The sequence below is a fragment of the Rousettus aegyptiacus genome, unplaced genomic scaffold (genome assembly GCF_014176215.1).
Source record: "Rousettus aegyptiacus isolate mRouAeg1 unplaced genomic scaffold, mRouAeg1.p scaffold_m13_p_2, whole genome shotgun sequence".
NCBI lineage: Eukaryota > Metazoa > Chordata > Mammalia > Chiroptera > Pteropodidae > Rousettus > Rousettus aegyptiacus.
This window is the reverse complement of record NW_023416295.1, coordinates 74,548,055-74,563,144: the sequence shown is the minus strand read 5'-3', so window position 1 is coordinate 74,563,144 and position 15,090 is coordinate 74,548,055. Positions and strand designations below refer to the sequence as shown.

The 15,090-nt window shown below is 38.8% G+C and overlaps 1 protein-coding gene across 4 annotated transcripts in view; it reads left to right on the top strand.

Annotated features, from left to right (window-relative positions):
* Window positions 1-15,090, top strand: part of THSD7B (thrombospondin type 1 domain containing 7B) — a 1,079,084-nt gene that overhangs the window by 211,232 nt on the left and 852,762 nt on the right. For all 4 annotated transcript variants that reach the window (XM_036237409.1, XM_016145417.2, XM_016145415.2 and 1 more), the window contains 2 exons: window positions 1-154; window positions 1,885-2,053. The gene's annotated coding sequence lies outside the window, so the exon portion shown is untranslated. The remainder of the gene's footprint in view (window positions 155-1,884; window positions 2,054-15,090) is intronic.

Sequence of the window (15,090 nt, the reverse complement as noted above, 5' to 3'; positions counted from 1 at the left end):
GTACACCGCCAGACTTTGTTTCCAGACTTCTCTGCAGTTAGATGTTTCCAGGTCGATTGATGTGTCACTGCTGAAATAAAGCAGTTTGGAAGCAGTTTCTTTCTGTACCAGTTAAATATGAGGGAATTTGGAGCCAAAGGATGACATGGAAGAGGTCTGACTGATAAGAATAGCAAGTACACCTAAGTTAAACTGTTATTTGAGAAATAAGCCAGCCAGTGAAATACAGGAAATTCAGTTGTTATAGAAATTAACAATGCCCTATTTAATACTTGTATGGGTTATTTGGGCCTTGATCTTCAGTATAAAATGCTTGGATCAGCTTTATAGATGTATACACATGCTAAATCTGTTGGAATTTTAATACAATTTTGTTAAATCAGTGGGAAGAACTCATATATTTATGATACTTAATCTTCTTATCTATGATTATGATACAGTTTTCCCATTTATTTAGGTCTTTTTAATGCTTTTCTATAAAGTTTTATAATTTTGTCTAATTTTATTAAGTTCATTCCAAGTTATATTTTGGTTGCTGTGACAAATTATATATTAAAAAATCCTCTTTTATTTGGTGCTTGTGTATAGAAATATAATTAATTTTTACATAATAATCTTGTGCTCTGTAACTCTGCCATGCCATACATTTATTCATTACAAAAATTTTTTAAAGAATTTTTTGGATAGTCTATAAGAAAATCATAAAATTTGCAAATAATGAAGATTTTTTCCTTCATTCTGATTCTATATATTATATATATATTTTTTGTTTTACTAAACTGGCTAGGACATTCAGCACAATGTGGAATAGAAATGGTGACAGAGCAATCTTGACTTGGTTCTTATTTTAAAGGGAATGTTCCTAAATTTTCAACCTGAAGAATAATGTTACTGTAGGTTTTCGATATAGTTAACTTTATTAGATCTATAGCTTTGTTTTGGGAAAGGCATCTTTTATCAGATTAAGGTAATTCCCTTTATTTCTCAGTTTCAAAGGATTTTTATTAAAAATAGCGAATTTTAATCAAATAATTTTCCTTATCAAAGACATACATCATTTCTCTTTTGCTATATTATTGTGATGAATTTTATTGAGTTAATATGATGAATACTTTCTAATGTTACGTTAAATTTATGCGATATACTCAATTTGATCTTGGTGTCAGATTTTTTTTTTAACTTTTTCCAGATTCGGTTTAAAATATTTTGTTCAGCTGTATTGAGTCTATGTTTCTGAAGGAGATTGGTCTGCCCTTTTCTTATCTCATGCTGTCTTATTCTCTCTTTTCTCTTTCATGGACCCTGATTAGACACCCACATTAGATCTTGTCATTCCCACCTCTGTTTTTTAACATCTCTTTCATACTTGCCATCTCCTTGTCTCTCTAGGCACATTCAGTATAATTCTAACAGGTTTACAAATTTCTGTTCATCTGTGTGTAGCCCTGTGTTTAGCCCACCTATTTTTAATTTTATTGATTTTATTATTTTAAAAAGTTTATTAGGTTTTTCTTCAAATCTTCTTGGCTGTTTTTAGTAATTTCTTTTGTCCTTGCTCATATTTTGTATAACCTATTTTATTTCTTTAAACAATTCTATACACAGTGTTTTTAATATTTTTATGCTATAATTCTAAGTTATGGTACTTTGGAGATCATAAAGCTTGTTTGTTCATTTGCTTGTCTTATTGATTCTTACTCACAATAGCTTGTTTCCTTATATGTTTGATTTTTTTTTTGTTTTATTGTGGATTCATATTTAGCTGAATTTAATCTGAGTTTCTTGAGAAGCTGAGGTTGCCCTGCTTTCTTACAAAGAGGATTTGTGTTTGCTTTCAACTAAAGCCAAGGGATACTACCAACTTTGTTTTCTTTAATTCCTCAGTTTGAATTTTTCTGGCAATGAAGATAATATAAAGTCAATATCTACACCCATGTGGGAGTACATCCACGGTTCCGTACACAGAGAAGATGGTGTGGTTATCATTAATATTTCTCACAGAGCTGTGGCAGAGACAGGCAGATCTCCTTATCATCACCATTTGCTGCTAAATGTGGGTATGTGTGCAGAGCATTTTTTCCTGGCTTGGTCTTTTGTGTGCATGTATGGTGGGGGGATGGGGATCGGGGTCAGGAGGGCATCTCAGGTCCCTAGATTAAGTTTTGCTCAAATTTGGTCAATCCTAATTTCCAGTTTCTTGCATGGCCAGCCATCAATTCTAAATTGTTGAATCCTTGGTAAGAGCATTTAATTATTTACTACCTTGATTATATTCACTCCTACTTTGTTGTTGTTTGGATTTTCATTTACTTGTTTATTTGTTTTTTGCCCTTGGGAGTTTGCCCAAGCTCCATTGCTGTGAGCTTGGAAATGTTTTTAATTTTGTTGTAATTTATCCAACACCCAGCACTTTTTGAGTGGGTTTCATACATATATACATACATACATACATACATACATACATACATACATACAAACAAAATATATACATTATATATTTTGTCAGAGTATCTAGTCCCACTTCTTGCCAGAGACAGAAGTTCTATACCATACTTTTCTTTCTCTTAATCCTGTTCTTTAGTTAGCATGTGGATGAAATCTAATTGTCTTTCCTGGGTCAGAAGATCATAGTTTGGGAGTTAATAAAAAAGGACCTGAAATTTAGGAGTCACAGATCCACGTCCAGTTGATGAAAGTCCAAATTGGAAGACAGAGTAAGAATCGCACGGAGTTCCATGTGGGCCCTCAGTAGATGTACGAAGCAGGCTGGTGCTTCAGCACCTGCTGGAGGAAGCTGTTATTAATTTTTTTTCTTTTAGAGGCTTTTTAGAGGTGTCTTAGATTGGTCTAGCCATTTATTGGTTGGTTTGCTTTGTTTATATAAGCAAGTCCCAGTCAGCAGCCTTGCTTGTCAATTGGCTCTAAAAATGGACAACAAATCTCAGAAACGGCCTATGCATATTTGTGTAATACAACTTAGAGGCCCCAAAATATTCAGGTTGGTACAACTAGAATCAAACAGATGACTTAAAATAAATTTACCATTTTTCCAGTATCACTTTTATCTTGAAGTTCATTTTTAAAAGTCAAAATGTGTGCTTATGATAATCTTAAATATTTGTGTTCATGCAGCCTTCTGAGGTGGGGTAGAGTAGAAGAAAGGGGAAACTAGAATAATATAGAAGTGGGAGGCACAGGAGGTTGGTCTTGATTTTTCCAACCAAATAGGTTTTCTGAAAACAAATATGCATGATTTTAGAAGGCCATTTTGCAAGGCTAAGGTTGTTGTTGTTCTTTTTTGAAATACTCCTTGTTATTTGGTGAGATTTTCCATTTCCATTTTCCACTTCATGAAAACTAGAGTAATTGTTCCTTCTTGTCTACCCAATTCCCTTGAAAGTACAATTCGGGGATGTAGTAACAATCCAGCCAATTCTAGGAAAACCTTGTAAGGTAGAAATTGAGTTCACTGCTAACAAGAGTAAGAGGTAATTAATTAGAAATATAGCACATATTTTATAATTTTTACTAAGGAAATATTTACTGTCCAGATGTTTGGCTGAATTACAGATAATAAGAAAATGCTGAAAACTGAATCAAGTGATTCAGAGTACACAATATTAAATCCTGAATTGGTGGAAGCAATTTTTACTATTTTATTTATTAAATACAAGTCTGTTTGAAAAGGGGAGATGGTGATGGATAGGGATTTTCTTCTGGTGCCAGTTTCAGGTATAAAATCTTTAGTATCTGGTGAAGCTGATAATAATTCTATCTAGTGGAAAATGTGGATATGTGTGCAGGTGCCCCACAGTTAGTAGTGGGTGTGTTTGAACACATATACATGTGTATGTATGATTTAGTCCCCATCACAGGGTCATCTTATAGGCTCTTCTATTGCATACAAATCTCACATTATCTGCCACTGAGAAGATAATAGTAAACTGTTTGTTCTCTGCTTTGCATTGCAGTGCTCTGTGATTATGTGCTCCAAGTGATATACAGTGCACACATCTTTATAGCAACAATGCAACAGCTGAAGAAAATGGTCTAAATAAAGCTTTCAGTGCAGTGTACATAGCTCACCTTCACAGAGAAGCCATATAGTTTCGGAAGATCTAGAGCTATTCCTGTTGGGAAGGGTGGCTCATACCCATTCTGGGGGTTTATCTCTGAAGAATCACCTGACCAATTGTTACTCCTGTTATAATGGGATCAGAAATCTGTGTCCCTTCTCCAACACTGTTCCTTAGTTTGACTTGATGCTAGAGCCCTCTCCCCAGTGATGGTCACTCATCCAAGGGGCTGGCAGAGTGGGCACAGCAACAAGAAGTTCTCAGACACTTTTTAGGAACAACCCAAAAACAATTTTATTAATTTCATGGATAACTCCTCTCCTCATCCCTCAGAAGCCCAGAACGATCAAACAGGAATTTATACATTCTATATGTTCCAATGTGGGTGCCTCAAAGATGAGGCAGCCTGAACTTTCTTCTTGGAGTTCACGGAACACATTATAGTGTTTCAAGCCTCTCTGCCTTTGCACATATCACTCTACTAAAATGCCCTCTCATCTCTTCAGTTAGAAAACTCCTGTTTGTTCCTCGAAGTCTCTTCTCCCCTATAAAGCGTTCTCTGTTTCTGACATATCTTCTTCTCCCAGTAAATCCTGTGCCTTATTTATTACTAACTGAAAACATCCTAAATTTAAATTATTATTAATTTATTATTATTAGTTACTAATAGCTTGTCTTACCTACTAGACTGTGATCTCCTTGGTGGCAGGAACTGTCACCTATCTACCTCTGTACCCCTCTGTCTCTATCACATATATTCAGGTTCTTGAATAGAATTAAATCCACTACAACAGTAGGATTGTCTTCTGTGTATCTGTAGATAATATGATGTGTGGTTATCAGTTATGGAAAGAGCTGCTTCAATCCTTAGACTTCTACTGTATTCATCTAAACCTCAGCCATAACACAAATTGAAGGCAGCCCACAAGTGACTCAATCTCATTACTCTAAACTGTGGAATAGGTATTTCATGGTCTTGGGTTGAAATTAGAGTCCATTTCTATTAACTATGTTGTCCAGTTCAAGTCCATGGCTTTCCAGGGATACTTTTACTTCAGAAGGGCCACAGATGATGGTTTCCAAAAAGGATCATAAGGCTAGATTATCTTTGAACAAGTTGAAATCTTTTTAGAGCTAACAGATTTATCTTTCTTCTTTTCCCTGGACTCCACCGCTTAAAATCCACTGTGGTTAAGCTGCTGGGTGTCCAGACTCTTAAGATTTATGAGTATTTTGGTGTATTACTGCTACTAACTTTTAAAGAGCAAATGATTTCCCATCAGTAATTGGAATCCCCAAAGGTAATATCTTGTGTGGATTCACAGCCTGTCAGGTCCCTAGCCCTAGGGACAGTGTTTTGTTCTGCCTCAAAAGGTAGTTGGGGGAGAGATAACGTTCTGCATTAGAAAGTTTCTGACTAGAACGATCTTTAGTTAAAAACAAGCAATTAATTGTAGTCATTCAACAATTATCCTTTTTATTAAAGTGTTTTATCTTTTAATTGTTTAGTTTCAGGTGGATTTTCAAAGTATTTTGTGAAATTTTAAGGGAAATCATTGTGAAGATGATATAGTAGTTTGAAAAAGCAAAACCCTTTTAAAAAATACTCCTTCCTTTTTATGAAGGGCCTTGGACACAAAGATAAATAATGACAAGTGTTCTCAGTTAGTTCACAATATGGCAGAGAAGAAGTCGAATTAAAGGAAAGTCAGTGATAGGTTTAAGGAATGACTTGAAGAATCCATTGGATGCACAGAGAATGGGCATCTTTGCACATTTAGGGCATGGTCAAAGAAGACTTTTGGGAGCTGTGGTTTACATACCCCATCTCCCATCTCCAACAACACACATTTCAGGGGAGGTGGATCTGGCTTCGGGAGGAGGAATAGCATGTGCAAATACTGGGAGGCTTAGGAGGAAATAAGGGTATTTCTACCTTGGGAGTGAGGGATTGACTCATGCTGTAAATCAGTATATTCTAAAATAAGTCCTGAAAGATAAGTTAGGAAAGGAGGGAACAGACATTACAAACAGTAACTGAAGCCAGAGATTGGTGAAGAGGCGTCTTGGACCCAGATAGTGATTCTGGGAAAAAAGAGATCAGGAACAAAGGTTGAATCAGAAAAACAAGAGGCACAGGGTATCAGCAGGCAGACTGGGACTTGACTTTATATCTGGGTTGGTAAGCCAGACCTGGTCTCTGGATTCAAAGCCCTGGTCAAGTGTTACATACTAAAAGAGAAAGGGTGTGATAGTGAAGACAGTACTGCCTTCAGTTGCTATGAGAATGTGTGTGTCTCAGGGTTAGGCAGAGGGATTTCTAGCTCACAGATGAGAATGAATATGGTAGTAGGGGGCAACTAGACATTCTCTGAATGGAGCCCACTTCGAGCTTCTAATAATACTATGCAACACTTTTCCCCCAAGTTCAAAGCAATTTTCCTATTGAACTTTATTATTCTCTACTAGATTAAAAAGCTTTTTGAAATAATAAAATTGTGGAGAAATGCTGGAAAAATCTCATTGAGGGCAGGCATATCCCCAATAGGAAAGTGCCCTTGTGATGTTTTTGGAGGCAGTCGGCAGTCTTGATTGATGTTGGAAAAAAAAAAAAATGTTTTGCAGGGATGAGTGTATTGTATGCTAGCAGGAATTGTTAAGACCTTAAAATGAATGAATTTAGTTGGTCAAAGTAAATGAAATTGGTGAAAGTGCTGAGACATGGGTTAACTCCTAAATCCTGGACAGGGCAAACAGCTCGTTTGCTCTATCTAGCAGGGAGTAGAAACTGGAGTCAATTCATAAGGATTATTAGTGGGTTCTTATTTCTAAAGAATTTTCTGTTGTCATCTGCTCCAAAGCCAGATGGAAGCTTATGCCATGTGAACTGGAGTCCCGGGATTTCCTAGAGAAATTGCTGTAATAATGTTTTAGATCAACCAGAGAACAGTTTTTGCAGCCTACCTGGCTCATCCTTCATCCTCATTCATTCAGAGATGGGGCAATGACACTTATGAAAGATAAAGGCATTGTTGGCACTGAGCTTTGCTTTACCATGACATTGGCATTCCGAGGAAGAGACATGCACCTGATGACTAAAGCGTACCAACCAAATACTATGCTATGTTAATTATAATATAATCTGTTAATGTACCTTCATTCCCATCTAAGACCTCAGAGCAGATGATATCAAAAATATTTCTGAAAGCACTGTGTTAGAATCTATGAAGGCCATAGAGTTGGGACAAACTTAATCCTTACTTGCAGAGAGCTTATATTCTTGCTGGAGAGATAAGCACTAAGCCACTTATGAAATTCAAACATTTTTTATTCATTGCTATTTATAAAGACAGAGTGAAATCTCAAAACAGTAGAAGAAATGAATTTCTTATGAATTTTATGAAGGTCACAACCCAGCAGACCAGAGCTATAGTTATTTGCCTGGCATAGTGCAGTTTTTCTTTTTTGTTATTTTAATTGGGATGCCTTTAGGCAAGCCAAGCTTTCTCTAGTTTTCCCTATAACCCATTTATGCTGCCTGCCTGGCTTCTGGAGGCCTTGGAGTTACATCTTAAAGCGGGTGCCTGGTTCAGAGGAAAAAAAAGAACATTTTGAGATGAGAGGGCAAAGGGAGATATTAAGGCAAATTGTGGGAAATGTGGGCCCTAAGGGCTGGGTAAGATTTGACTAAATAGAAAGTTTTGGGGAGGATGGGACTTGAATCTTCCTCTTCTAACTACTAAGTTTCACATCAATTAAAATATAGACACAGGTACTGGTAGTGGCCCAATTTGAACATTAGCTTTATTATATATGTATTAGTCAAGATAGGTTAGCTTATTCTGTGATTAAAAAACAAAAAAAAACCCTCTCTAAATCTCAGTGGTATAATACAACAGAACATTCATTTCCTCTTTGTGTCGAGGACAGGTCGCTTCTGCTACATGCCCATTGTAGTAATGCAGAGCTCCAGACTGACAGAAGGATATAGGTCTTTGAACTTGGGCCTGTGGACTGCAAGAGAATCAGTTTCCAGGTCCTCAGTCTCCATATGGCCTCTTTCTTATAATTGGTGTGCCTGAGAAATTACCCCAACCCTTCACAATTGCCCTTGTCCACTTTTTAAAAATAAACTGTATCTTTAAGCCAATTTTACTGTTGTTCCTTTCTCCAGGCATAAAAATCTCTAAAGCACTAAAAAATAAGGACAAACTTAGCAATGTATAGCTCCTGAGGAAAGAGACTTTAGCTAAGAAGTATCGAAGGGAGCTGGTTTCAGAATCATGGCTAGACACCCATCTTTCTCCCTCCCTTCCAGCTATTTATCCACCTACCCATTGCTTGATCGATATAACTCATCTATGTCTTAAACATAGAATCTAGAAATGAGATATTTGTCACAGAGACACTTACTATCATGTTACATAAAAATTTAAAAATGAAGCCACACTTTTTGTCCAAATGTCAACTTGCTTTGGCTGACTGGTTTGTCAGTGAAGACCACTTTGTCCATTAGGTTATATGGTAGACATTTTCTGAAAATTAAATGGGCTAAATCTACAGCTCCAAGGCTTTAATGAAAATGTGTTTAGAGCACATACACAATATGCAATCTGGAAATCACATGTCTTTTCACTATTATACATGATAAACATTCTAGATCTAAACTTAAAAATTTGAGACAATCTAAAAAGTAAAAAAAAAGTATTTTAGGGAGTATGCTAACAAAAAACAAAAACGAAAACCAGTTATGTTCAAAGACCACTCTCTAGTCTTCTAGGCTTAGTTGGGCTGGCTCCACTGTAGACTGAGGAGAGAGCCTCCTAGGCAGCCCTAGGGGAAGGAAAAATACAGGGAAGGGTTTATAAAAAGTGGGTATGAGGCAAGGGGGGTATGAGGAGTAGGGGAGGGCTGAGAGATGAGTGTCACAAAATGACCCGTAGTGGCTCCTGCTCTGGGTGGTGAGTGCTGTGCTAATGAGCCCAGGGTGCAGCCCTATTTTCTGAATCCTGGAGCTTGCCGTTGACTGTTCAGATTGCACCGCTGCTATCTTACCAAGGTCCCTGCTGTCACTGAGAGGACCTGCAAAGGTGACAAGTTTGTGCCTTAGCCAAAACCCTTCCTCACTAGTATAAAAATAGCTCAAAGCTAGCATTCTGAAGCTGTAAGGTCAGGGGCATATCTGGGTAAGAACAGTCCTTAAAAACAAATCTGTGAAAAGCACTTTTAAAACTCTTGTTGAGGGGCAAGGATGGGGAGCCAGGTGTCTCCATGGTGCACATGTCATCCTTCTTTATTCACCTGGAGTCTTCTACAGAGCCCAACTCACCCCTTCCTCCTTCAGGGAACTCCCAGAGAGAGTTTCACCAGGGCAAAGACAGCAATTCTGAGGAGAAGATGACATTCGAAGAGTTGTCCCTGCCAAGAAGTGGCTGCCCCAGGAATGCCTTTATTTTTCTCATATGGGGAATTAAATATTTAGGTGGATCCAATACAAACATAATGAAGGATATCTTTGGCATTTTTTTCCCCCATCTTATTTTCACAAAGGAGAAATAATCAGAACATGTTAAGAACCATTGATACATTGATACAAACTTTGCGAAGTAAAATTGTGAAAATGAAACAGGGCCAAGGGGAGAAAGTGTTGTATCTTTATTAGAGGAGTAGAAAGGGGAGAGGCAGTGTTTAATGTGTTCAGTTAGTGTTAATTTTCTGATTTGCTCTCTTATGGCCCTAAGAGGGCTTAGGGTGGGCAGCACTATCCTCAGCTTCTGCTTTCAGGTTAGCAAAGCTGGGCAAAGGGGAAGGACAGAGGAAGGTTAGAAACTTGGGCTTGAGTCAGCCAGACCAGGGCTCAGGCCTCAGTTCCAATATCACTAGGGACTCAGCCTCTTAACCATAATAATTATTATTAATATCTGAATAACAGTATCATCCTCTAACACATTCGTGCAGTGCTTAATATGTGCACATTATGATGCGAAGCTTCTTATATCCCATGTGTTCTATGAAACAACTCTATAAAATAAATTCTATTATAAGGAATTCTATTATAAGGAATCTGAGGTTTAAATAACATGCCCAGAGTCCGGTGGATTGTATGTCAGATTCCAGAAGCCACACCACACCCGTGGGCCGTGCTGTCCTGGTTGTTGTAACTGTACTCTGGGAACAGCGCGAGAACCTCTACAGTAGGGTTGTGAGAATTCAACAAGCCAGTGTGTATAAAGCAGATGGCACAGTGACTGCCGTTTTATTGAGCTAACAATAGATGCTGATGACTGAAAACGCTAACCACAAATATTTATTGCATGCCAACTGTGTGCTCATCATTGTTTTATGCACATTGTGTATTTACTCATTTAATCTTATCCTCCTCGCTGCCCTATCAAGTAAGCACCACTATTATTCCCACTTTACAAATGAGGAAATTAGGGTTTAGAATCGTTATATAACTTGCCCAGGATCACAGAGCTAATCAGGGGTGGGGCTGAGATTTGCACCCAGGCCCTCTGGCTCAAAATTTCAAGCTCTGATTAAGCAATATCATCTTTATCATAATCACTGTAATAGGATGTATTATGGTTCTCCAGAAAAACAGAACCAACAAAAAATATATATACTATATATATAAAACACATATTTTTAAAATAAGGAATTGGCTCATGCATTTATGGAGGCTGGCAAGTCCCAAGATCTGCAGAGTGAGCTGGCAAGCTGGAGCCGCAGGAGATCAACGGTGTATGTAGTTCGAGTTTAAGGCCAACAGCTCGAAACCCAGGAGGAGCCAAAGTTTCAGTTTGAGTCCAAGGTCAGGAAGATATCAGTTCAAATGCTGTCAAGCAGGAAAAAATTCTCTCTTACTTGGGGGTGATCAGCGTTTTTGTTCTATTGAGGCTTTCGACTGATTGGGTGGGACCCATCCCACATTAGGGTAAACAGTCTTTAACCAGTCTACCTATTTAAATGTTAACCTTAACCAAAAACACTCTCACAGAAACACCCAGAATAATACTTGACCAAATATCTGGGCATCCCTATGGCCCAGTCAAGCTGACACATAAAATTAATCGTCACAAATTCACCCTTTGTCAGCTTCCATCCATATGCCTCTCCTTAAACCATAATTAATCCACAAATGAAGACAATAATGAGATCATAATTCCTCCTAACTCCGTTGTTTGGTTCATTCACCTTTTTCATCTAAGAAAGATGTACGGACCACTTGTGACATCGCTTTATTATATAACAAATATATAACTGTGAATTTGCTTGTTTGCCCCACAGTTCTGCCTGTTCCTCTGGAACAAGGCCCAGGCCTTTCTTACTGTTGATTCCTACCACTTAGCACAATAAATGCTTATAAACAGAAACAAAGCCCGATGCCAGAGTAAGACAGTTCCATTTCTTATAAATACAAAAATAGGATAGAGATGACACCAAGTAAGCAAATAGTGAGACCGTAACTGCGGTGTGATAATAGAACCACAGTCAATGTTTCATGAGACAAGGAAGCCCTTTACTCCACTGAGGTTGGGATGGAACCGGGATGGGGTGGGATGTGACATGCAGGAGTAGCTTCCAGAGGAGGTAACACCGGGGCTCAGATTTGAATGACACAAAAAAGTTTCCAGGTAGAAGAGACCTAATGTATATACACTAAGAGTAGCATGCAGAAGGAAAAATCTAGAAGAGTAGTCCAAGGAGAGACTGTGAGAGACTTTGTATAAGTGCTAAAGAGTGGGCACTTAATTTTCTCCCTCATGGGGACCTACTGAAAGATTTTAAGCAGGACGGAGGTATGATTGGATTAACATTTTGGGAAGTGATGCTGGAAACTGGGGTCCACTTAGGGGACCATTGCTGCAAAACAGGCGGTGATAGCAAGAGTCTAAACAGAGCTCATTTTGGGCTTACAACTGAGGAGGCTCTGATGAGCAGAGTGAGAGCTGGGTTCCTCCCTGGGCCTGCTGCAGCATCACCTAGTAGCTCCATTTCTAAGAGGGAGGAATAACTCATTGTTAGCAATTGCACATTGGGCTTGGATGTTCAACTCCTCCAGCAGGCATTTGATACAGAAACAAAATAAAGGAAGGCTGACAGGAGCAAATATCGAACAAATAGGCTAGTGACTACGAGGTGCCTCCTTCTTGTCTTCTGGAGATGTTTAGTGAAGCAATCGCTATCATTCGTGCTCAGAGAAGGATGGGGGGTGGTGATGTTACAGTGTGTAAGGGCTCTACCTTCAGGGTCATTATCTCAGTCAACTCTTGCATAAAGGATACGAAAAAAACATTGCCGGGAAAAATTTAAGGAGGCAAGGAAGCCCTTTACTCCACTGAGGTTGGGATGGAACCGGAATGGGGTGGGACATGATGTGCAGGAGCAGCTTCCAGAGGAGGTAACACTGGGGCTCAGATTTGAATGACAAAAAAGTCCACTTTAGGTGAAATGAGGCATTGTTCCATTTATATTATTTTTATGGCCGTTGGACAGGAATAACTAGTAAAGTCTAATAGAAACAGGCAAAGTTGTCAAGAACTTGTAGCCTAAACAATACGCGTCTTAAAATGACTCTTTTCAGGGCAAGGAAATATTCTTTTTGTGTTGCCTAGCTACTAGAAAGTCCCTTTTTGTTGTGCGGACATTGTAAAAGTTACTCTGGAGAGCAATAAGACGTTTTCCTGTGACCTTGTCTGTATTCAGATGCCCCTACTTCCCACTCCCATCCCAGCCATGAGTAAAGCTGGAGGGAGAATGACAGCGGGGTAGAATCTAAGGGGCAGAACCTTGGGGTTGCATCCAGTGTGGAGGGCTAGTGCTATAACGCTCCTTCACAGAATGTCTAAGCTGTGCAGGAAAGTTGGAAATGGTTACCAGGAAGCCCAGTTTGGATAGAGAAACAGCATTATGAGCAAAACGTCTCCTCTTCCCTTCCACATTTGCCGGCTCAGTGAAGCTTAGTGAGTGGTAGTTCCATCTACCTAGGTACCCAAACCCGAAGCTGCGAGTAAGCCTACATTCCTAGCTCCTTCAGTTATGATAGGCTAGGCTATACAGGAACAACAAACGACTTCAAAGTCTCTGTGGTTTTCAGCAAGCAACATTTATTTTATTTTTTCATTCATGCTGCCTGTCATTTGCAGTTGGCTGCGTCTCTGCTCCAAATATTTTTCTTTTGGGACTCAGACTGATGGAGCCGCTCTCTCTGGAACATTGCTTGTCTTATGGCAGAGGGAAAAGGGAACATGGTTATCACACATTGGATCTTAAAACTTCTGCTGGGGAGTGATGCACATTACTTCCACTCGCATCTTTTTGGCCAAAGCCTGATGTCAATGAGATGGGGGAGTGTCATCCTTCCCAGGGAAGGGCAGCAGCTATTTCTGTTTGTAAAGGTGTTGTATCTGGAGCCACAGAGAACAGTTCAAAGCAAAGGCTTTTCATTTTCTAGCTGTATAAAGTGTTATTATTTCTCTATTTCATGTCTTGACTGTATGAGATCCCCACATAACCTTTATGTTTAGGAGGAATAGGGTCTTTTAAAAAAATATCACTTTGATTATCCCTAATCTACAGGGTACATGCTTGCTCAGTTGAATAAAAACATAATTTGTGCAAGTCAGACTCCCAAGTGACAAGACTTGGAGGTGGGTGGGTATCTTCCTTGATCTCTCCCATCGATACTCTCAAGTCGTTTTCACTCTTCCTTCAATCATTGCTCAAGTTCCACCAAAGCCAGTGTCATCAGATGTGGCTACCCCACACCCTTCCTTCTAGATTTTACTTATGGATAGCTGAGTTATTCCCCCTTATTCATAAAAGACTCTGGTGACTGGCCTCTCCCTTTTTCCATACTACTGCTGTCATCATTATTGGGAACTTTAGCATTTGTATACATAGATGATCATAGTCAATATCTCAGCCTCCTGTTTTCTTTATCTGTTTACCTCTCATGATGTTGTCCTCCACTTCAGCTGCCTTTCCCCTGATCTTACGTTAGACTTGGTATTAACCAATAATTACATCACCTCCAAAGATTTCTGTTACAAGATAGAGATTATTAGATCACTCTCTAATCACCAATCTACCTTTCCAACTCACTCTCTTTTAGTATCCCAAGTATAACAATTTTTTAACCATCCTTGGGCCTTTGATCTATTTTTTCTATGACTTACTCACTGTCTATCTCCCCATATGTTGACATATCCTCCCGTATCCAGCCTAGATACCTCCCTGCAGCTAGCCAAATTGTGAGAGTAAGGGTATAGTCCTCCAGACTGCCAAGTCTGACCAAGTGTGACACCAATGGCAAATTTGGGGTTCTATCAGTTCCCTAGGGCTGCTATCACTAAGGACAATGGCATGAGAGGCCCAAACAACAATTTATTGTCTCAGTTATGGAGGCTAGAAATCCAAGGTCATGGTGTTGGGAGGGTTGCTTTCTTTTGAGGGTTGTGAGAGAGAATCTGTTTCAGGACTCTATCCCCATTTCTAGTGTTTTGCTGACAATCTTTGATATTTTGGCTTAAAGAAGCATCACCTCAATCTCTGCCTTCATTTTCATATGATATTCTCCCTGTGCATGTGTGTCTATGTCCAAATTTCCCCTTTTTATAAGGATATCAGTCATATTGGATTAGGGGCCCATTCTACTCTAGCATGATCTTATGTTAACTAATTATATCAGCAATGAGCCAATTCCCAAATAAGATCACATTCTGAGGTCCTGAGAGTTAGACTTCAACACATAAATTTTGAAGGAATATAATTCAACCCATAACAGAGGAGTTTATAAAACCATCCTCAGGTTTTATAGTTTGCTAGGAAGACTCACAGAACTCATGAAGAGCTACTATGTTCATGGTTATATTTATTACAAGGAAAGAGTATATTAAAATAAGTCAGAGGAAGAGACTCATAGAGTGGAGTCAAAGAATTAGAGAATTGGTTGATGTTGGAATGAAATATTTGGTGTCAGAAAATACCGCACACAGTGGGAATTCATTGG